This window comes from Ahaetulla prasina, chromosome 3, assembly GCF_028640845.1.
Source record: "Ahaetulla prasina isolate Xishuangbanna chromosome 3, ASM2864084v1, whole genome shotgun sequence".
NCBI lineage: Eukaryota > Metazoa > Chordata > Lepidosauria > Squamata > Colubridae > Ahaetulla > Ahaetulla prasina.
Genome location: NC_080541.1, coordinates 160,161,179 through 160,185,190, shown reverse-complemented (window position 1 = coordinate 160,185,190; position 24,012 = coordinate 160,161,179). Strand labels below are relative to the sequence as shown.

The 24,012-nt window shown below is 36.6% G+C and overlaps 1 long non-coding RNA gene across 1 annotated transcript; it reads right to left on the bottom strand.

Annotated features, from left to right (window-relative positions):
• Positions 1-1,906: 1,906 nt before the first annotated feature.
• Positions 1,907-20,348, bottom strand: LOC131195664 (uncharacterized). The gene is made up of 3 exons (XR_009154523.1): positions 20,219-20,348; positions 14,057-14,096; positions 1,907-2,685 (listed from the first exon to the last, which is right to left on the bottom strand). It is a non-coding gene; the product is annotated as an uncharacterized LOC131195664 (long non-coding RNA).
• Between the last annotated feature and the right edge of the window lie 3,664 nt (positions 20,349-24,012).

Here is a 24,012-nt window from a genome sequence, read left to right as displayed (position 1 = left end):
GAAGTTGAGGCCCTGGCCTCCACTTCAGGCACAGTTTGGTGCTGCTGCCGAGTATTGCTGTTCAGGGTGGCTTAGATGATAGGGGAGATAGATAAAACTATTTCTCTTATTTGGGTCCATGCATGTGTGTGACACACCAGCAGACTTCAAGTTGGGCATTTTCTGAATTTTTGACACACCAGACCCAAAAGGTTCACCACTGCTGCCCTGCGTCAAGAGTTAGAGCTGCAATACAGGTAATCCTTGACTTACAACAGTTCCTTTAGTAACTGTTCAACGTTACAACGGCACTGAAAAAAGTGACTTATGACCATTTTTCACACTTGTGACCGTTGCAGCATCCCCATGGTCACGTGATTTACATTCGGATTCTGGACAGCTGGTTCATATTTATGTGAATCAATCACGTGATCACCTTTTACAACCTTTGGACAAGCAAAGTCAGTGGGGAAGCCAGATTCACTTAACAACCATGTTACTAATAGGGATTCTGTTCTGTCTCCTTCCCCACTTCGGAGCAACGAGCTGGCCTTCAGCCAGTGGATTCACAGCTCTTATCAGTCCTGGCAGAGATATCGCAGCTGCTTGCCAAAGTTCAAACAAATGACTTGCAGAGTAAGACTTCAGCTCTCTTTGAAACGGTTCAGCTAATCTTTTGCTCCCCGTGGAGTGCAAGCAGTCCCAAAGCTCCTTATATATCCTGTGGGGTGGGGCTCCTGCCCCACCCTTCCCTTTGATGACGCCGCCTCTCTAATCTTCTGAAGCAAGGGTTAATCCAAGCTTGATTATTATTATTATTATCAGCTGCGTCTGAAGGCGTAGCCTGAGGTAGGGAGGAATCAGGGGATGACGGCCACATTACGTCCTCTGACTGGCCTGGTTCTGGCTCCTGGAGACGGGCCAAGGCATCGGTGCTCGCAAGGTAAGCCTTACCGGCCCTTCCCCCTCACTCTCGGAGTCACTTTCGGGCATGGGGCCAGGTTCGGGGGCTGGAGTCACAACAGATTCACTTAAAAAACATGGCAAGAAAAGTCATAAAATGGGGCAAAACTCATTTAAGAAATTTCTCACTTAGCAACATACATTTTGTGGTCGTAAGTCAAGGACTACCTGTAGTTAAGGCTGCTTCTTACTCTTCTCTGCCTTGCGGTTTAACCCTCCTTTTTGGTTGGATCTCCTCCATTCTGTCCTGTCCAGTTTGTTTGTTTTGTCCCCATCTACTGTTGTTCAACGCTGACTCTCTCGGCCAAGAAACAGCTCATAGCTTCTTGTTGTCTGGCTTGATTCCCTCTGCTGCTTGTTTCTTCCTTATTTCCCAAGATACATTTCTATACCTCTGTCTAATTTCTTCCCTGATTCTTCTCCATCTCACAGCAGTTTATAATTCTTTTTTCTGATTTTTATCTATTTCCTTTACACCTCTGTGCATCCATTTCTCCATGATGCTCTTAACAACAGTAGAAATCCTCCAATTTATTGCCACTATACAGACCCCTCGCAACTAGATTCAACTTCGTTGAGACCACCTTTAAACTCCCATCAATTTGCACCAGACTTTTAACTGCTAAATTCCAGTGAAAGTATTGGGTTGCATCAGCAAAATAATTAATTTTTATAAATATGCATGACTTCATTTCAAACTATGGCTTTGAATTCATTAACCTACAAATAATATACTATAAATATCATGCAGCAAATACGTGCAATGCATTTTAATATGATTTGTAAGAGCTAGTTCAGGCAAGATCTAGAGTACATTGCCTGAATACAAAACAATCCATTATTTTAACAAGAAACGGGGAAATTGTTCTGTGTGATGAAAGGAGAGACTTCAAGTGTGTTGCCTTGCATAGATGGAAGAAAAGGGGGCAAAAATCCAAACTTTGATTTTATTATAAATGGAATATACATGTAATACATAACAGTCAATGGAAATCTTCTATAAGAATTTCATTATTTTTCAATAAAGTCTACTTATCAGAGATTTGTTCTCTTGAATGCTTACATTGGCTTTTAGTTCTAGCTTTCACTGAAAAAAAGGCAGATATTATTGTTACTGTGGAAGCATTTTTATTTTTTACTTTTGGCCATTAATAACTGTAGACAGAATGGATTCTGCCAAATCTCAAATAAGGCAATCAGTGACATTTAAACAATATTTAAAATCTCAAATAATTGGGCATGCTACCATAGAATAAAGGAAAGGAATGTTAGTTGATTTCTCAGAAGGAATCCATGCAGACGTTAAAATGAGTAAAAATGACTCAATTAGGAAAATTGGCTTCTTGTCTCCAGCTCCACTACAATTGCTACTGACATTTTTCAGAATCCATTAAGTTTATATCATGACTTCATACTACAAAAAAAAAAAGCAAATGCATTAAATGTATTTCAGAATTAAGTCAAATAATTACTGATCTGGCTAATTATAGTTCAGTTCGAAAGCTATAGGTCTGACACTTGAATTTTCTTGACACTGACAAGAAGCGGGTCTGAATTAGATAGTGTTGCTTTTCTGATTTAGCATTCTGGAAGCATTCACATTCTTATTCTCTTGCTTCAATAATGTCCATTATATGCCAATCTTTGATCCAGCTTCATCAGGCTCCATCAGTCTTCAGACTAGCGTACTATAACGCCATTCAGTTGATTCAACTGATTGTATTTTGGATATAGAAATGATGCCTGAGGGGATAAAACGGACAATGAGAGTATTTTACTAGGCTCTCATAAAGTTGTCTCAGAAGCAGTTTATTATTTAGTTTATGGCACTAAATAATACATGGACTATTCTACATGGACCAACAACATATATTAACATTTCATGTAGATTAGTAAACACAATAAAATACAAATGTTAAAAAGATCTATATTCAAATACCAATATCTAGGCCATCTAACCATTGAAGCGCAGCATTGTTCATATTAAAAAAAATCAGATACTGGACCACATATGCCCTCAACTTACAGCCGGTCATGATGTGATCTACAGTTTGATGTGGGATTCGCACTGAGGGAAGATACTATACCCCATTCAATCAGATGCAGTGATTGTCCTAGATTAGATTTCAGACATTTACAGCTAGGCAGGCCATGCAATTGGTGGTGCATAAAAAGTATTAGTTTTTTTTGTACTTCGTTTGCTTCTGTCTCAAAATTGGATGCCCTACTTAATTTGGCAACCTAGGTAGTTGGAAAAATTCCTTCATAATTCTGTCTGTCCACTGCCAATAGAGTTCCAGAGATTTTGTAGGATTACTTAAACCTGTCTAATATGGACAGGCCACTAAGAGGCTTAATTTTTCTGATAAATGATTAGAAGTTTTCACACCTTAAAGTTTTCTTCAGTGACTGCACTTATCAATACCAACTACTTTCAATGTATGATATTTTTGAAGTACAATAGTCCTCCTTTTATGACTGTAATTGAGCCCAGAATTAAGTTGTAAATTGTACTGTTTATTAAGCAGGTCACCATGTGACAGTGTCCAATTTTACAGTCTTTTTTGTAGTGGTAATTAAGCAAATCCATTGTTCACAATAGAAGTGAATTCCGGTTTCTGGCAAAAAACATAAATAGAATAGAATAGAATACAATTTTTATTGGCCAAGTGTGATTGGACACACAAGGAATTTGTCTTGGTGCATATGCTCTCAGTGTACATAAAAGAAAAGATACATTCATCAAGGTACAACACTTACAACACTTAACGATAGTCATAGGGTACAAATTTAACACTTAATGATACACTTAATGATAGTCATAGGCTACAATTAAGCAATCAGGAAGCAATCAATCTCAGTCATATGACCATGGGACTTTTCAAATGACCATAATATGATTGTGTGAATGACTGGTGGGGGGGACAACACACAAAGTGACCGGTTGTAAGTCAAGCACAACCTGTATAGTAATATTAATCTGGAATAAATTTACTAATGATAAGTCATATTATATTGGGGTTAGGCAGATTTATGATAATTGTTGGCTATGAAATCTAATAAGGTAATTTGTAGTGCTGAGTATAAGTTAATTTGCACTGGTGAACATGCACTGATGTAGAAACTGAATGGGAACAGAAACATTTGAATATGTGCTATTGAAACAGTTTCCTGAGACCTTTTCTCATTATGAGCCTTGGTGGCACAATGGTTAGAATGCAATATTTCAGGCAAACTCTGCCCATAGCCTGGAATTCGATCCTGGTGGGCTCAACGTTGACTTAGCCTTCCATCCTTCCCAGGTCAGTAAAATGAGGACCCAGATTGTTGAAGGTAATATGTTGACATTGTAAACTGCCCAATAGTTGCTTTAAAGTACTATGGTGTATAAGTCTAAGTACAATTCCTATAGCTATTGCTATTTTCTATCTTTCCTTGCTGGTTGCTGCTCTACTAAAGGAAGGTCAGCTAGGATGATCAAGATAGATTCTGAATTCAATCAATTTATGAATGTATGGATTACAGTTCTTCTATTTCCAACACAATATAACCATTTTAGCCATAATCCTGGAAGGATCCTATATTCAGAATCCCTAGAATCCCAAACTCTGAGAAATGGATTCAATTTTAGGTAATCCTGCCTCTCTTGAACTAGAGCTACTAGAACCTGTGACTATATAGATAGTCCTTGTTTAGTGACCACGGTTGGGACTAGCAACGTAGTCCCTAAGTAAAATGGTTGCTAAATGGAAAATCACATGACTGCGACTGTGCTTTCCAGCTCAAAATTGACAAGGCTACTCAATTTCACACCTTTGGTTTTTGTTTACCTGTTAACAGTTCCTTTACCCTTTGGAATACTCACCCTAGCACGAGATAATTTACAAAATGGGAATTAATATTTTTGTTTATATTCATTAGAGAGCAAGAGATTAGAAGGAAGAAAGCAGGGACACAGGCAAAAATGCACATCAAAAGAAATGTATTGGCAGCTGTGAGCACATTTGGCAAATAGCTGGTATATTCTCCATTGTGTGCCTGCTTACTCTTTTCTAATCCCTTCCTTTCCAATCTCTGCTCTGTAGGTAGTGGAGGGAGGCACAGGATGATCCGTACTGACCGTAATGGTGATCATGTACCTAATGGATGCTGCAAAGGTTGTAAATGGATCATAAAGTTTTTTTTTTCCCAGCACTGTTTCAACTTTGAACAGTCACTGAATGTGTGGTTCATAAATGGAGACTATCTGTAAATCGGAATTACCCTATTTGGATTGCCAAAATCAAGATAACCACTAGGTGGAAGCAAGGCATTATAGTTTTCTGTATTTTCTGCTGCCATCTAATGGTCCTTATTTCTGAGCCTGGATTTGTTAGCTCTTCTTTAATAAAACAAACAAAAATGGCTGCATTCACTAGACGATAAGAAGCTTTGTTTTAATTGCTGCCTGTTTAAATGTTATTTTTTATGTTTTAGTATGATTTATTCTTTTCCTTTGAACTGAAGCTTATTTGCTTGCAAGCTGCATTCAGATTTCAGAATCTTGTGTAAATATATTTATAATGTTAGCTTTCTGGAAATGTTACCACTGTGTTCCTGCAATATTATATTTTTATAATGTCTCAGTTAACCAATTTTAAGAAATAAAAATTCTTAAGAATGTTTTCTTAAACCAGAAAAATGAAATATTTAAATTGTTTGCAATTGCCTATTGATAAATTGATATATGTAGAATTATAGTAATAATTTTCAAAAATAGAATATTGCCCTTTGTAGATTCCAAAACTGATTCCTATGTTTTGAGTAGGAATTACAACTCTCAAAATCTCCAACCAACATGGCCAAGTGAAGTCTTCAGATCATGGACAGACAAGGAATGAAATTCTAAATAGAAAATTCCCTAAGAGGAAGAGGGAATCTAGAATGGGGAAACTTTTCTTTCAATAGAGAAATATTATATTTTTTTTCACATAGAAAAAGTGCTTGGGGAAAACATTATCTCCCTTATCTAACGTGTCATTATCTCTTTCAGAATTATGGGTTTTTATCTCCACTGACAAATATATATTTCTAAAAGTACAATAAAACCGTTAGGCCAAACCTTATAGGTCAGCTTTGAGATATAATAATGGCTTTCCAATCTAAGTCCTATATTAATAAGTATGGATGGGAAGAGTTGATTTCTTTAGGCCTGATTTGTTATTTTAAACTGCAGCCCCATTTTCTAATATTGGTCCTGCCTGATTTGCAATGTGTTCCATGAAAGATAATCTATTCTTTAACTTTCTCCCTGATGGAATAGATAATGGCAAAGTTGGCAGCTTCATCTATTTTCTTTACTCTCAAATTTGCTGATGTATTAGACTGCTAGACTCCTTGAGGTCCTTAAGCAATTAATTAGGAAGCATGCACAAAACTGTCAGTAGTAATGATATTACCCACACATTACTGTCTCTTGTGAGACATTTCCTGGTATGTAGTAAATCTAGGGAAGTTCTCGCAAACTGAATTTGATGGAAATGTTTAATATACAGTTGCCCAATGTGCTAGTACAGAACCTTTTTATTTCCTTTGACTTCATTTTATGAGTGAAAAAAGGAATGAAAGGGGAAAACTAACAAAAAGAACAAGTTTTTATAATGTTCCAGGCAGTGGTGAAATGTAAAATTTGTTACTACTGGTTCTGTGGGCGTGGCTTGTTGGGAGGGGGGGTGTAATGTGACTGGATAGGCATGGTCAACTTTTTTTTTTACTTTTAAAAACATTTTTTCTACAACCTCTTTGGCCAAAGAGGTTGTAAAAAATGCTTTTAAAAGGCTCTGACGATCCCAGCTGAGTTGCCAGATCGCCAGAGGCTTTTGTTTTCTTTTAAAAGCATTTTTTTTGCCTTTAAAAGAAAAAAAAGCCTCTGATGATCAGGCAACTCAGCTGGGATCATCAGAGCCTTTTAAAAACATTTTTTACAACCTCTTCAGCCAAAAAGGTTGTTAAAAAAAGCTTTTAAAAGGCTATGACGATCCCAGGTGAGCCGCTCGATCATCAGAGGCTTAAAAAAAAACTTTTAAAAGCATTTTTTTGGCCGAAGAAAAAGTGCTTTTAAAAGTAAAAAAAAAAGCCTCTGATGATCGCGCAGCTCAGCTGGGCATGGGGGTGGGGCAGGGATTTTGATACCGGTTCTCTGAACCACCTGCTGCCATCACTGCCGGATCGAGTGATCCGGTCCGAACTTGGAGCATTTCACCCCTTGTTCCAGGATAATAACATTGATTGAGCTTTTTACCGCTGGATGTTTAATTTTGAGTAGCCAATAGTATTGCCCAATATGTCACTCCTGGCAATAGTTGTGTTAAAAACTTTAAAAGTTGCAAAAATTATTACTCATGATATGCTTGGATCTCTCTAAGGATGCATGGCTTTGATGAATAAAAACTCCTATCTCTTATGTACCAGAAAGTATATACTCTTATATACCAGAAAATCCAGTTGCCCCTTGAAAAAACACTTTTGGGACAAACATGACCTGGATGACTGAGAATCTCCATAGACATTTAGCTATGCACTCTGGGATGAACACCTTTTGAATGGTGTGGGAGTATGAATGGATTTCCAGAAAAAGACTACAGGAACCATTTGCACTTCAGTTTGAGATGCAGAAAGCACACACTCATTCCCAACAGCCTACATGTGTCTTCAACAATGAATCTAATGACATAATCTATTGAAAACCTGATTCACTGATGACATTGTGAGACAATCCAGATGACAAAATCTCCCCTAGTGGCCTTTCTGTGTTAGTTGTCCCAGGAGAGCTCTTTGGCTTACTGAGAACCTGTGGAAGATAATGCATCGGATGATAACAAGAGTTGTTGTTCTGAGATTTATTTCAGATGGCGAAGTTTAACTCAAATGAGTTTAACAAGTGAGATGTGCCTGATAACCAACCTTTTTTGCTGGGCTTATTAACCAATCATCACAGTTGTTAAGTGAATCTGGCTTCCCCCATTGATTTGTTTGTTGGAAGCCCCCTAGGAAGTTTGCAAATGATGATCACATGGCTCTGAGGCACTGGAATTGTCATAAATACATGCCAGTTGCTATGCACTTAAATTTTGATTACATGATCACGGGGATGCTGAAATATCATAAGTATGAGCACTAGTTGTAAACCACTTTTTTCAGCCCTATCATATCTTCATACATTTGTTAAAATGAATGGTCATAAATTGAAAACTACCTTTTTTGTATAGTTTTTCTAATGAACCTTGTTGGTAAACCAGCAAGAATTTTTAGGAATTTTGTATTATTATTATTTAGAAATCATGGAGGTTACTGTACAACATATATGGAAAATGCCAACCTACGTAAGTGTGGTGTAAAAGATATAATTTTGTGAGACTACCTTGTTAAACAGGAATGATAAAACTTATCCAAATATTTAAAAATACAGACATTTTCTTCCTATTTCTTTGAATTACTTTGTGTACCATGATACATCTTTTCATGGCTACATTGCTTGACAAGTACGTGCTTTTTAAAGTCATGCTATCTTTAAATTACTTTTCATAGATAAAAAACTACTTTTTATAGGGTAATTAAAATGTCTGGTTTTATTGCCTTGTTAACGGAGAATTACGGAACATGCAGCCTTGCATTTGGCTGAAATAATTGTCAAAATGGGCAAAAATAATACTAAAATGGACCTCAGTTAATGACATACAACTATGTCACAAAAGAATACCTCTTATTCAAGGATGAAATATAAATATGAAAACAATTTCATGCATCATATTTGGTCCTATTAATGCTACGTGACATGAGCTCCACAACAGATGGTGCTTTGCAATGTACCAGAACTCTTTGTAAGCAGATACTTTTTTTCCTAAGCATATGAGAAAAGAGAGCACCTAGAATTCATGTTTTGCAAGATTTTTTTTAATAAGCGATGTATTAAACAGTAGCTGAGACAGGTAGGCAGACATAATATTAAACTGTATATTTTAAAATCTAATTGGGCAATACTTTTATACTTGTATTCCATTTTCTAAGGCAGGGCAATTTTTTCAGAACTCCTCTGGTCTTTAGGGACATAATGTTGGCAGACTTTTTCTTCGGGCAGCCTGCCTCTTTCTTTATCAATTTTTCTGCAAGCTGAACTTTGGGATAAGAAGCCTTATTCTCATGTACTCCAGAAGTATTTGATAACAGTGGCTGAGCTGCCGTTTAACAAGAGAAGTTAGGATAAACCTCATTTGTAGACTAAGTATTCTAATTTCTAAAGCATTATACACATTTGCAGCTAAGAATTGGACAGGATTTTCCAGCAGAGAATTGTCATTAGAATATTGATTTGGACTTGAATTGGGTTCTTTGTTTATTTCCCTTTTCCCATTTTCCTCTCTCTGTTATTATTAGAGCTATTACAGCTATAGAAGCTATTTTACAAGAGGTTAGTCCTGTTGGTATATGCAGCAAAAGAAACTTCTTTTTTTACCAAGAGTATAATTTTACTAATAGATCCATACAGGCACAGAAGAAATGAAGCTGGCGCTGAGTTTTTAAGCAAAAAGCTGCATAGTTAATTTCCCCCACCCATCGTCCATTGTCCACCAATCCAACACATTCCTTTTATTTTGGGAAAACTGTCTGTGCCTCCATTGCAGGGCCTTGAAGTGTCAGGATTTTCTCAGGCTGCAAAGGCATCACATAAACTCCTCACCCAGCTCCCAATACATTCCAAGCATTCCCCTCCCTGCTTCCTTAGTTTCTGTTGTCAAGTTGTGAGTAGAAATGTGTTACAAGTCAGCCTTGAATGTTAGGCTATTGTTTATTTTACTCACTGCTATTCACAATGAACGTGATTATATGAGCTAGTTCAACCTGTTGCTAGACCTGAGTCCACTCAGCTAAAAGTCCATATTATAGACAATATGTCATTTCAATTTCATCATTATTCCACCATAGTAGATGCTCTGTGCAAATGAAGGGTGAATATGTATAACCATATGCCAGAGAGGTGGGAAATTTCAGCCCAATGGCAGAATTAGATATTTCAGGTAGGATATAACATAACATAACATAACATAACATAACATAACATAACATAACATAACATAACATAACATAACATAACATAACATAACATAACATAACATAACATAACATAACATAACATAACATAACAACAGAGTTGGAAGGGACCTTGGAGGCCTTCTAGTCCAACCCCCTGCCCAGGCAGGAAACCCTACACCATCTCAGTCAGATGGTTATCCAACATTTTCTTAAAAATTTCCAGTGTTGGAGCATTCACAACTTCTGAAGGCAAGTCGTTCCACTTATTAATTGTTCTAACTGTCAGGAAATTTCTCCTTAGTTCTAAGTTGCTTCTTTCTTTGATCAGTTTCCACCCATTGCTTCTTGTTCTACCCTCAGGTGCTTTGGAGAACAGCCCGACTCCCTCTTCTTTGTGGCAACCCCTGAGATATTGGAACACAGCTATCATGTCTCCCCTAGTCCTTCTTTTTATTAAACTAGACATACCCAGTTCCTGCAACCGTTCTTCATATGTTTTAGCCTCCAGTCCCCTAATCATCTTTGTTGCTCTTCTCTGCACTCTTTCTAGAGTCTCAACATCTTTTTTACATCGTGGCGACCAAAACTGGATGCAATAAGTGGATATAAGTGGATAAACCAATTCCATCGTAAGGTTCACTATTAATGTGTTTAAGCTCATAAATGCCAAACAAGAGACTTAAACAGAGGCTTGAGTAAAATAGCATTAAATCTTGATCAAGTTTAAATGGTTAGTTGTTCCACACACATAGAGGATACATGCAAGGAAAACTACGAACCCAAGACAAAGCAATGTTCTCTTTTATTTTTTTTATTTTGTACAACAGTATACGCAAACATTGACATAAAAACAACAACACATCACATAAACATATATATAGGCTAAAATATGTATAAAATATAAAATATAGGCTAAAATATGTATAGATATAAGCAAAAGTATTAATTTGATATAATGAAAGGGAACAATAGGACTGGAACGGTAGGCACTTTTGTGCTCTTATGCATGCCTCTTATAGTCCTCTTAGGAATGGGGTGAGGTCAATAGTGGACAGTTTTTGGTTGAAGATTTTGGGATTTTGAGACAAGACCACAGAGTCAGGTAGTGAGTTCCAAGCGTTAAGAACTCTGTTATAGAAGTCATATTTTCTGCAATCAAGATTGAAGCAGTTAACATTAAGTTTGAATCTATTGTTTGCTCTTGTATTAGTGTGATTGAAGCTGAAGTAGTCTTTAACGGGAAGGACATTGCAATAGATGAAATTGTGTGTTAAACACAGGTCTTGTCGGAGTTGGCGGAGTTCTAAGTTTTTTAATCCCAGGATTTCAATTCTGGTGGTATAAGGTATTTTGTTGTTTTCAGAGGAGCGGAGAACTCTTCTTGTAAAATATTTCTGGACGCGTTCAATTGTATTAACGTCTGGATTCTGGATGTGGTATGGATTCCAGACTGGTGAGCTGTATTCAAGAATAGATCTAGCAAATGTTTTGTCTGCTCTGGTTAGTAGTGTAGAGTTTTTGGAAAAGAAGCTGCGTAAAATTAGGTTTACAACTCTTAGAGCCTTTTTTGTTATGTAATTGCAGTAAGCTTTGGCACTTAGGTCATTTGATATGAAAACTCCAAGGTCTTTAACAGGGTGGGGGTCACCTGTAAGGTAATGTCCATCAAGCTTGTACTTAGTGTTAGGCTTCTTTTTCCCAATATGTAAGACTGTGCATTTGCTGGTTGAGATTTGGACTTGCCAAGTTTTAGATACAATCGGATACAAAGTCAAGGTCTTTTTGAAGGGTAGAAGTATTGTTGGTGGTGTTAAATAGTTTGACATCGTCAGCAAAGAGAACACAATAACTTGAGATAAGGTCACAGAGATCATTTATGTAAAGTATGAAGAAAGTTGGTCCAAGAACATTGCCTTGGGGAACGCCACTTTTTTTTTTTTATCATATAAATAATTTTTATTTCCATTTTCCAACATCATATTTATGTACAAACTATTATCCATCATTAATCATTAAATTTTTATTTATTACTGATTCAGGCCTGCCCGATTGCCACTTCCTTTCTTCACAACCTCCCTCTCTACCCTCTACTACTTTCCCATCCTTCATCTCCTTCACTTTACTACTTCCTCTCCTCCTTCTCCACTCCTCCCTTCTTCCACCCTATCTAACCTTCTTATTCCCCTCCTCCTTCTCTACTCATTCCTACCTACTTTCTTCCCTCCTTCTACTCCTCTCTCCTTTTCTTCCTGAAATGGCAGTCGAGCATCCCCAATATCATTTAAAAAATTTTAATTTCATATCTTCAAAAATTACTGTACATTAATAATCAATCCATGTATCATTTCACCCCCCTCCCCCTTCTCCCCTTCCCCCTCCTCCCCTCCCCCTCAGACTTCCCAGAGCAAATACCGGGTATTATGACCAACAATCACAAACTAACGTATACAAAATATACATAACCTCCCACCTTTAAAAATTTAAAACTTTAGATCCCCTCACAATAAAAATAAAAAGATAGGAAAGAATAATAAAAAAAAAGAAAAGAAGAGAAGCAATACCAACTTCACATATTACTTCTTCTTACAGTCCATTTTTAAAATTAATCCATCTTCTCAAATTCAATTTTTTTTCCCACTTGTATATTCCTTCAAATTTCATAAGTCCATTTCTCAAATTACTGTCCATCTTCTCGAACTCAAATTTTTATCACTTATATATTTCTTCAATTGCCATAACATTTAATGTCCGTTCTTCTTACAGTCCATTTTAAAAATTAGTCCATCTTCTAAAGTTCAATTTTTTTTTCAGCCACTTTTGACAGGAACAGGATTTGATAGAGCGTTGCCAATTTTGACCACTTGTTGTCTGTTTGACAGGAAGGCATTTATCCAATTGTGAAGAGGTCCTGAAATGCCGTAGGATTTTAGTTTTACGAGAAGTTTATCATGTACTACTGAATCAAAAGCTTTGCAGAAGTCTATGTAGATTGCATCTATTGCTTTGCCTTGATCAAGGTTTGTAGTCCCTATGTTTTTGCAGTGGAGAAGTTGTAAGTTACATTATAATTTTTTTCTGAATCCAAATTATTTATTAGAGAGTAGGTTGTTTGTTTCTAGGTGGAGGGTAATGGATTGGTTGATGATAGAGTCCATTACTTTGCAGGCGACACAGCATAGAGAGATTGATCTGTAATTTTAAACTAGGCTGGGATCTCCTTTTTTGAAGATAGGGATGACTGTGGCTAGAGACCAAAATTTGGGAAGGGAACTAGCCATGAAAGCTTTATCAAAGATTATGCTTAGGGGTTCTGCTATATTAATTGAAATTTTTTTAAGAAGTATGCACATAGTCCATCAGGCCCAATAGATAAAGATGGTTTCAGGTTGCGAAGAGCTTTTTCAACATTATCTTCTGTGAAGTCTATATGTGTTAAGTCGTCGTACTCATTGTTAGTACGATTGGGGAATGTCGGATATGAGCCATCACTGTTAACAAAGACTGAGCCAAAGAATGTGTTAAAGAGGTTTACATTAACTGTTTCATCAGTACATTCTTTGCCGTTAGATTCTTTTAGTGGTGGGATGGATCTTGTTTCTTTAAGTTTATTGTCCACAAAATTATAAAAAGCACGATTGGAATTTGTGCATAGAAGGTCTTCTTCTTGCTTGGTGTGGTAAATGGTACATTCAGTTTTTATTTGGTTGCAAATATTTTATACCAAAAAGGTCTTTGAAGTATTCTTTAGGAATGTCATAAACCCTCAACTCTAGCATCTTCGGAACCTGTGTATCCTGGAATCTGGTTTATGTATTCCCTGAAATAGGATAGTGCCTCTTAATGGGGCATATTTAGTGTTATCTCTTTCCCGATCATCTCCTTTGTTTTCACATTTGGCTATTTGGCCCCCTGGAGGATGAGATACGTTCTGAGCCAAAATGGGGTGGGGGGACATATAGTGTGACAATTGCCAGATACTTTCACACCCACATACCCCACATACCCCAATAACATACATACTCCAATAACAGTCCAGGATACATACCCCAATAACAGTCCAGGATGCCAGCATGTCTGTCTTATAGCTTCAAAGGCATAATATATATGTCAGTGTCACAGGAAACAGATATTTACAGCGTGCAGGTATACAAAGACATCTTATCTCATACATAACAATTAGCAAGTTTCTATCCCATACATGTCACTAGGGTAATTTTTTCTACCTTTCTCTTTTTTACTCTCCCCTTTATTTTTTTAAACATACATAGGGAAAATGTGCATCTGCATATTATAGATCTCTTAATCGTTTTTATCATGCAAACATCCCTGGTATAATTCTTTCTCTAATACAGGCTTTCAAAATTTAAATTTCTCCAATGACAATGTTTTTAAATAAATACATTGATGTATTATGTGCATTTTTCAGAAATTCCTTTATTTTCAAATGTATAAGTTTTTTTGTAGATTTCTTGTTATTAGAGAAAGATAGGCAGTAGCAGATTCAATTGCTAATCTGTAGTGTCTTTTTTTTTACATTGTTATTGTTAGAATTTTTTAAAAAAATCTGCAGATGTTCATTAACTTATAATCCTGCACTCCATTTTATTTCTGCCACTAGGCCACATTCATTTATTTACTGCATTACTGCATTTCTGTTGTCCCTCACCACCGCAAACAATTTAAACTGACAGTGCAAGAGTTCTATTCAGATTATCCATTCCAAATGCTATTGGATTCCAAGAGAAAGAATAGAATAGATTAACACAGTTGGAAGGAACCTTGGAGGTCTTCTACTCCAACCCCCTGCTTACGGTTTGTGATTGCTCCCCCCAATAAGGACAATTTGGTAGTTGAAGAATTTACCAGGGCAGATCAATATATTCCGTTTAAATGCCATTCCCAATCAGTTTCAAGGAAAAGATAGGTTGATTAAAACCTGCTTCAATCTAGTTACTCTACGCATCTAATGAAATGAGCTGCAGTTTACAAAAACATATACTTTTTAATATGGCTGAGCAATTAAAGAAACTGAGATTATCAGATGGACAGCCCGGGTTTGAGACTTGAGCACAGCATAATTGGGTAAACTCTAGTGGTGGGTTTCTACCGGTTTGGGAGAACCTTTAGTGACGGTGGCGGGAGGCTCCATCTACCTGCCCAGATGTCATCACGGATGCTCTGCACATGTGCAGAAGGTTCTGCAGTTCCGAACCGGTAGTGAAGATAAGAGGAACCCACTACTGGCAAGCTCCCATTATTTGCCTCAGTTCCTGCCCACCTAGCAGTTTCAAAGCATGCAAAGTGAATAGATAAATAGGTACCACTTTGTTGGGGAGGTAACAGTGTTCTGTATGCCTCAGTATATGGTCATGCTGGCCACATGACCACAGAAGTGCCTGCGGATAACACTGGCTCCTTTGGCTAAGAAACAGGTGAGCATTGCCCCCTAGAATCGGATACAAATATACAGGGGAATCCTTTACCTTTTACTTTACCTACACTTTTTAATAAATTTTGTTAGTTGGAATGATTACTACCAGATTCCCCCTGACCAATCAAAGGAAATTAAACAGAGATAGAATTCTGTTCTATCTGTTCAGGAAAGATGTCAAAATTCAAGATATTTTAGAAGATGTTTACTTACTTATAAAAACCTCTTGTTCTTAAAGATTAGGTCACCACTCAATCCATTTCCAAGTAGAATAGAATAGAATAGAATAGAATTTTATTGGCCAAGTGTGATTGGACACACAAGGAATTTGTCTTGGTGCATATGCTCTCAGTGTACATAAAAGAAAAGATACCTTCATCAAGTAGAGGGCTAAAGGAATCTATGGAATATTTTATTTATTTTATTTTATTTATTTTGTCACAACGTCATACAAAAAGATTATATAATATATACACATAAAAACATATATAGGAAGGAGAAAAGAAAAACAATAGGACAGGAACGGTAGGCACGTTTGAATCAGTAGAAGGCTTAAACAAACTATGTCAACAAATCTAGGGAAAAACACAGGCCAACAGATTAGAAGAGATAAGTCAACACACCAAACTACTGCTACAGGCACAATGATTAGAATTGATATTAAAAACAATGAAGCAGTGGAGCAGTGGAGCTATTCTGTTTAGATAGAATGGAAGCAAGAAATATATCACAGGCTAGCACTTGCTAGAGTAGTAATGATGACTTTGGCAAAGGTATTCAGGTGCTGTCACAGATTTGTACTTACAAAGATTAAAATCATGGAAGCAACAGTTTTCTGTGTGAAAGTTCAAGGAAGTTCAAGGAAGTAAAAGTTGGACTTTGAAGAAGCAGGAAAGAAAGAAAGGAAGGAAGGAAGGAAGGAAGGAAGGAAGGAAGGATTGAGGTTTCTAAACGTTGGTATTGACCAAAAGGCCATGGGATAGCCAAAAAAATTAATCCATTGTAGGACATACCAATCTGGAGTTTTCACTTGAGGAACAAATGATCTATTATTATATTTTAGACACATTGTGTAATGCCCTAACTCTCTTGATAAATATAGGATATTGGGAAGACAGGAGAAGAGGATAGCTAGCAGCAAAGATAAATTATTATTTATGAAATTTATAATGGCTGTTGTCACACATAAGAAGCAAGTATCAGTGGTATAAAAAAAGAATCCACCCAGAGAAAAATCACTTATTAGCAGGGGTGAAATTCAAAATTTTTCCCTACTAGTTCTGTGGTTGTGGCTTGGTGGGCATGGCAGGGGAAGGATATTGCAAAATCTCCATTCCCACCCCACTCTGGGGCCAGCCAGAGGTGGTATTTACAGGTTCTTCGAACTACTCAAAATTTCCGCTACCGTTCCAGAACCTGTTGGAACCTGCTGGATTTCACCCCTGCTTATTAGGCAAACACAGTGTGAGTTGTTGAAGAGCAGACCACGAACCTCCCACCACAGTGAAAAATGATATTCAATGTGAAAGTGACTGAGAACAGTCAGAGTTGCACAACCTCCTCTTTCACAGATTTTTGGGAAGATAGGGACAGGAAGAACTTGTCAAAGCAAACCATCATATTTATCTCATTACACATCACGTTTGTGGAGAAATTGCTTCTCATTGCCTTGTGCGGAAATGCATTCTATAAGTTAATCATAAAGATACACCTATGTTTTATCTCTTCAGAAAGTAGAATTGATTAATTCCAAGGAAAAGAAAATGGTTATTGTTGGAAGAAGGAAGTAGACAAACTACAGTGAGAACCTGGCAAATTTTACTTAATGCAGAAGTTAAACAAGGTCAGCCAATTTAAGGGAATCTTCGTGAAAAAAAATTCAACCAGAATCTTCTATGAGTTCCTCCAATTTTTTTATAAAGTATATAAACATATATATGAGGAAATATAAGGACGTATAAGCAGATATATATAAGAAAAAAAAACCAATAGGACAGGGACGGTAGGCACGTTTGTGCTCTTATGCACGCCCCTTTCCTTTCCTCTTAGGAATGGGGTGATGTCAATAGTAGATAGTTTTTGGTTAAAGCTTTTGGGATTATGAGAAGAGACCACAGAGTCAGGTAATGTGTTCCAAGCACTGATAACTCTGTTACAGAAGTCATATTTTCTGCAATCTAAATTGCTAATTCATCTTGCGGATGAATTCATGTTTTATTTCCCTGACTATATCTTGATGATACTTTTACTTTTGAAAATATTCTGCCACAAACCACATCCTTTGTAGTTTTCTTCACTATGGTCGGAACAGAAACAAATCAAATGGATATCTTGCGGGAAAAGGCTTTTAAAAATTTAGGTCAGTAGAAGCTAGAAGCTGTAGAAGCTGAGAGTCTTTCTAAGGATCCTTGAAACCATTGTAATGCAGCAGCTAGTGGAGGTGATAGAAAAGCTAATTGTCCAATTAAAATTTGCATCTGCTGGAGCATCTGTTGCATCCAGTTTTGGTCACTATGATATAAAAAATATGTTGAGACTGAGTGATATGTCACAGATGTTACTTTTTGCTTTAAAATAACCAGCAGACTTATAGAGAAAACAGAACATCACAAATTAGTTGGCCAATTCCAAATTATCCATCCATCCAAATATGGATTGGCAAATGACCTATTAATATGGTAAAACACCCTATCAATGGTGTGTGTGTGTATGGGCCTGATCTATTCTCCTTTGGAAACCCATTGAGCAGATGAAACCAGCCTGAAAGAAAAGTGTCAAAATGGGAGAAAGAAAAAATATATTTCTTTACTAATCCTTTCAGACTGGCAAGTGTCTTTTGGTGGATTATTACTTGAAAAAAGATGGTTTTCTAACAAAAAGAAATATGTCCTTCCTTCTGGAACAGAACTATGGCATATGTCAACCTTATACTGAGCAAATTGTGATCCTCGGAGCCTCCCAGCTTTCCAGATTCTGCTATTATATCATATAATAAGCAAATGGTGTTAGAGTGGTCACTGTTGTGTCTATCTCCTGACATGGCCTTCATCAAAGGGCTAACAGAACTACACACACACACACTCTCCAATAAAGACTATGAATAAGAAATAAAATAAAATAAAAATAAAATATTCACTTAAATGACTTAAATGCAGGTCCAGGGGTGCCCATAGCAATAAGGCAACAAGGAAAGCAGTGAGTTGTCACCAGAATAGCACTTCGGTGTAGGAGCTGAGCAGGGTGACCCCAAAGATGGGTTTAAATATATCATCAGTTTGGAATCATTGTGCAACCACAAGAGATCCAAGTCCAGTCAGCCCCCACACCACTGAATTCCATTGATCCTTATCTAGTGCCAATTTGGCTTGACCATTAGTGGCCCAGATTCTAAGGTATAAGTAGCTTTTAGTGCTTTGAACTCAACTCCTGCACCTGACATTATGTTTGATTTCAATTTCTGAATCTCAGCTGGTAAGTTGACATTCTAAAGCTCCACCCACTCCCAGGGGCCACTTGTGCTTGTGGTAACACATTGTTTTGCTCTTGATTAAAGGTATCAATTCAACCTGAAAGAGTTTGAAAAACCTTGCACTAAAGTATACAAATGGGGTTAAAATAGAATCATACTATTTTTTACAGGATTATTAAAATCAAAGCATAAAACTTTTTTTGCTAGGAACAACATGTCTCTCAAATAATGTGAAGTATTTTCAGGTGTTAATGTACATTTTTTCCAGGTGATTTCATTTTTAAAAAAAATAAAATTTGTTTCTTAAAAAATCTAAAAGCCTACATTACAGTGCTGGACTCCTTTGGACTCTTTGGCACAGGTTATTAAACAGAATTAAGATTTACTTTGAAATTGCCCCTGACTGCTCTGAATAACTAGCAAAGTGAATGATCTTTTAAAGCAGTTGACTATGGCAGTGAACAACCATATTTACGGTCAATGTGGCATTCAGGAAACTCTCCCCTCTGGTCAAATAGGTTTTGCAGGTGTTTCTCAAACACTATAAACAGCACCTGCATAATTTCTTGACCAGAGACAAAGGTAAGACCCATGCTCACAACACTGGCAACTGTCTCTCATTCATGTTGACTATATAGCTGTGGAAAACATAAACCCTATGGAGATTGTATACATAGCACCTGGAACTTTTTCAACAGTGAAGGCAAAAAAGGGCAATGAAGTTCACGGTAGTTGCAGGATAAATATTCATTTTCAGGCCCAGTTCTTAAAAATAATGCTTATCTATGGTCACAGTTCAACCATGAGCTTTCCAACATCTTTATATGCTTTCAGAAAATCCTAGAGGAAGGAGTCCCTGTGGATTTTACTCCACTAGTCATTGCCAATTCTAGGGGGTGGTGCTCATCTCCATTTCAAGGCCATTGTGTGAGCACTATATGAATACATTTTCACGGCCAGCATGATGTCACGGAGCACTGTTGTCTTTCCACTGAAGTGGTACCTATTTATCTACTTTCTAGACGACAACCTCAACTTTTGAGCCACTGAGCCACTGCACCTCCCCACATGTCATGTGGGCCACATGATCACCAAAATGTCTTTGTACAGTGCTGGCTCAGTGGCCTTGAAACAGACATCTATCCCAATAGGTTCTTATATAGGAACTTTTATTCAACCTGGCTTTCAGTAATGGTATTGATATTTTATCTCTGTCTTTTTGATTTATACATCGAAAAGTACATTAGCAAACAATTCAGTAGTACATATTATTTGCATATACTGAAGTCTACTGAAACATGTCATACCTTTGAGTAATTTTTCCTCTTCATTCTTGCATTTCAGTGATACAGATATATTCCCTGCATCTTCTTGTTGTCTTTGAAGAGATGAATGTAAAACCATATTTAATTCTATGTGTTTTTACGCTGCTATAACAGGGACAGTGGGCCAAGTACATTCTTGGTAATGTGAGGGAAATGAACCAAGAGTAAGACAGTATTAGTCATATGGTTAACACTGCCCATATTGTCCATCTAGTTTTAGAAGTAAAAATAAGATTCCCAGTTCACAGAATTAAGAAGACAAGTTTCTACCTGATTTATCTTAAATCAGGAATCAGGAATTTGGCAAGTCTAAATATTACTACAAGTCATAGAATGGATTTTTTTTACTACACATTCCTTTGCCAATTAGTATGATGCAAGAGCTGATGAGAGATGGAAGGCATTAAGTTGCACAACATTTTTTCAGTACAAGGGCTATACTCAGCCTTAGCTATTATGTCAATTATTCTTTTCTATCGCATTAAAAATAATGATTTGATAACTTTCGAAGATTTTCAGGAAAGATCCCTTGGGTTTTACATCTTGTGATTTAAGCTAATTTAAAGCAAAGATCAATTCATTTTTTAAAAAACAAATGAAGAAACCAAACATTGAAGCGTTTCCTGTAAAGCTACATTATATAGATGAGTAATAGTTACTATATCCCCTGCTGTATGCTGCAAACTGCAAATATCATCTAACAAGTCAAACAGACAAACACCTGCCATATAATGCATTCCCCAGACTTAACAATTGTCAATAAGAAAGATGAAAAAGTCTTTATAAAGGATGTTGCAGGACTGGATACTGCAGAATAGAAAGAACTGGAGAAAGTCACAAAATCACATGTTTTACAGTTCAGTCTAGCTTCTGTGCGTATCATCCAGAATGTTGCATACATTAAGGGTTTTATAAACATATTTGTTTTATAAACAAATATCAAAATAATTACTAACAAAATAAGCAGGTCCATGGGGATATAAAATAACATAGAAGAACTTAGAAGATGATGCCAATCTGTATATATGACCTTGACAGCAGGTAAGAACCAGAAATAATTCTTCATTCTTTGTTTGTAAAGCAAACATTTTTGCTTGCCAGCTTTCTCACTCGATTATAGTTAATTATTAATTTGGATATATAGTCTGATATGCAGCTATGTTTATTCTCGCCTTGATTCTATCTGGAAAAAGCCGAGTACTGCTCCATAGAGGCTTATATGGCTGCAACCGTTACGGGAACTTATCTTTGCCAGGAACACACACGCGATTACCCCTGATTCTAACACTGAAGCTCTTCACTGACAGATGGTGCCTAAGAAATTGCATTACAGTTTCTATTTGTGTGTGTAGAAAACATGGGAGAAGTGATGAGAAAACATAGGAAATTTAAAAATTGGAAGACAAGTTCTTCTGGATTGCACTATCACCAGAAATTCAGTGAGTAGGAAAGCATGATTGAATTTCAAAAGCTTTGGATGAAATACCATAAAAACCAACTGCATTGATGTCCCTCCCCCCCCAAAAAAAACCCTTTAGAATGGAAGATCTCTCTCAAAATTACTGGGAATTCAATAATGGGAGCAGACTTTCTTTTAATCTTTATCATTTTTCAGATCTGAGGATCAACTTAAATTTTGGATCATCTTCCTTTTGGGTGAATATAGTAAATGAAAAATAAAATATATTTTATGCCATTTCACATTTGATTGTTTACAACACATTATCTACTCTAATGTGAACAAGTGGAGAACACATATAGTATTACGGTTGAGAAAAACCTAATCTTTATTTCAGCATTTTGTGCACTGAATTCAGTCTAAAATGAACAATATTTTTAAAAACGTGGCTGGGGTGAAGGAGTGATGTGGGGAGAGCACATTCAGACAGCAGTTCTCAATGTCTCTTTCATTTCTCTCATTCACTACATCTCCTAATCCATCTCAATGGATTAATTGCCATTTTCAGTATTAGGATTTTTGACACACTGTACCTTTCCTCTTTGGATTTCTAATGCCTGTATTCCAGCCAAAGTATAGTTATCCCTTTTAGAAAAAAAAAAAAGCTTAAATGTTTAACTATCACGTTGGACATGACATCAATTAATCTATTAAAAGCTATGCTTGTAACTGTAGCTCATTTGCTTGGTTTCTAGTTATAGGTATAGCAGGATTTTAGCCTCTTTCTATGTTACCGAATATCTATTTGTGAGCAAAATTATAAAAAGATAAATATTTCTCTCCTTATTGTGAAAATTCTGAATTTATTGATGAAGTTAAGCAAGGGCTAAGAGCTCAGACTGAGCCAGCTCAATAAATTGTCCCCACATGCCAGAAATTTACATTACCAAAATGTTAAAAACCAACCAACCCCAAGGCCCATTTTATGGTTCTCGATCACATTCTTCCTTTTATGTAAAGTTGGGAGAAGGAAAGCTGTCATTAAGATAATGTGTACTTTGAGTTTAAGAAATGAAGACAGTTAGAAATTTCAGCCCTTTTCTAGCACAGATGATTGATAATGTCTTCTAGCATCATTCCACCTTTACGGTGCTGGTACTATATATCTGTGAGAAAGACAGCCACAAGGTCTATACATCACTAGCAAGGGAACTGTCTTATTCTTTCAAGAGGGAAAAGCAATCTACCCAAGAAGATACTTCATAGTTTGTGAGATGTTTCCCCTTTGTTTCGACAAAGAAAGAAGATGCTAATCTACTCATGATGCTAATGATGAAGCTGTGTTATGATTGCACATGGCCCCAGTTGAAATATCTAGTCATTTATAAAATAGAATTCATCAGTCCAATTGAGATGAGGCCAATTAAGAAACTATTACGGAAAAATAAGTTACCACACAACTGCCCAACATCAGACAAGCTGTTAACAATATTTCCGCTATTAGAAAGAAAGAAAGAACATTCTTTGCTGTCCTTTTTAATGTTCTTTCTGCGCCAACTCAGTAAGCTCAAACTGCCCAAGGAGCTGCTGATTCAGTTCTACAGAGGAATTATTGAGTCTGTCATTTGCACCTCTATAACTGTCTGGTTCGGTTCTGCAACCCAACAAGAAAAACACAGACTTCAGAGGATAATTAGAACTGCAGAAAAAATAATTGCTACCAACTTGCCTTCCATTGAGGACCTGTATACTGCACGAATCAAGAAGAGGGCCGTGAAAATATTTACAGACCCCTCGCATCCTGGACATAAACTGTTTCAACTCCTACCCTCAAAACGACGCTATAGAGCACTGCACATCAGAACAACTAGACACAAGAACAGTTTTTTCCCGAAGGCCATCACTCTGCTAAACAAATAATTCCATCAACACTGTCAAACTATTTACTGAATGTGCACTACTATTAATCTTCTCATAGTTCCCATCACCAATCTCTTTCCACTTATGACTGTATGACTATAACTTGTTGCTGGCAATCCTTATGATTTATATTGATATATTGACCATCAATTGTGTTGTAAATGTTGTACCTTGATGAACGTATCTTTTCTTTTATGTACATTGGGAGCATATGCACCAAGACAAATTCCTTGTGTGTCCAATCACACTTGGCCAATAAAAATTCTATTCTATTCTAATATTTCCGCTATTAGTTTAGGATACTATTAAGGATGAAAAGTTTACAGGCTATTTTTTAACCAGGATAGATATGAATGGACTTTTTGAAGGAATAGAATAAACTCAGGCTCAGGCTTTACAAGTTCATTTCCATAACAGCTAATTAGATTGCATTCCCTATTTCTAATTCATCTTGTCT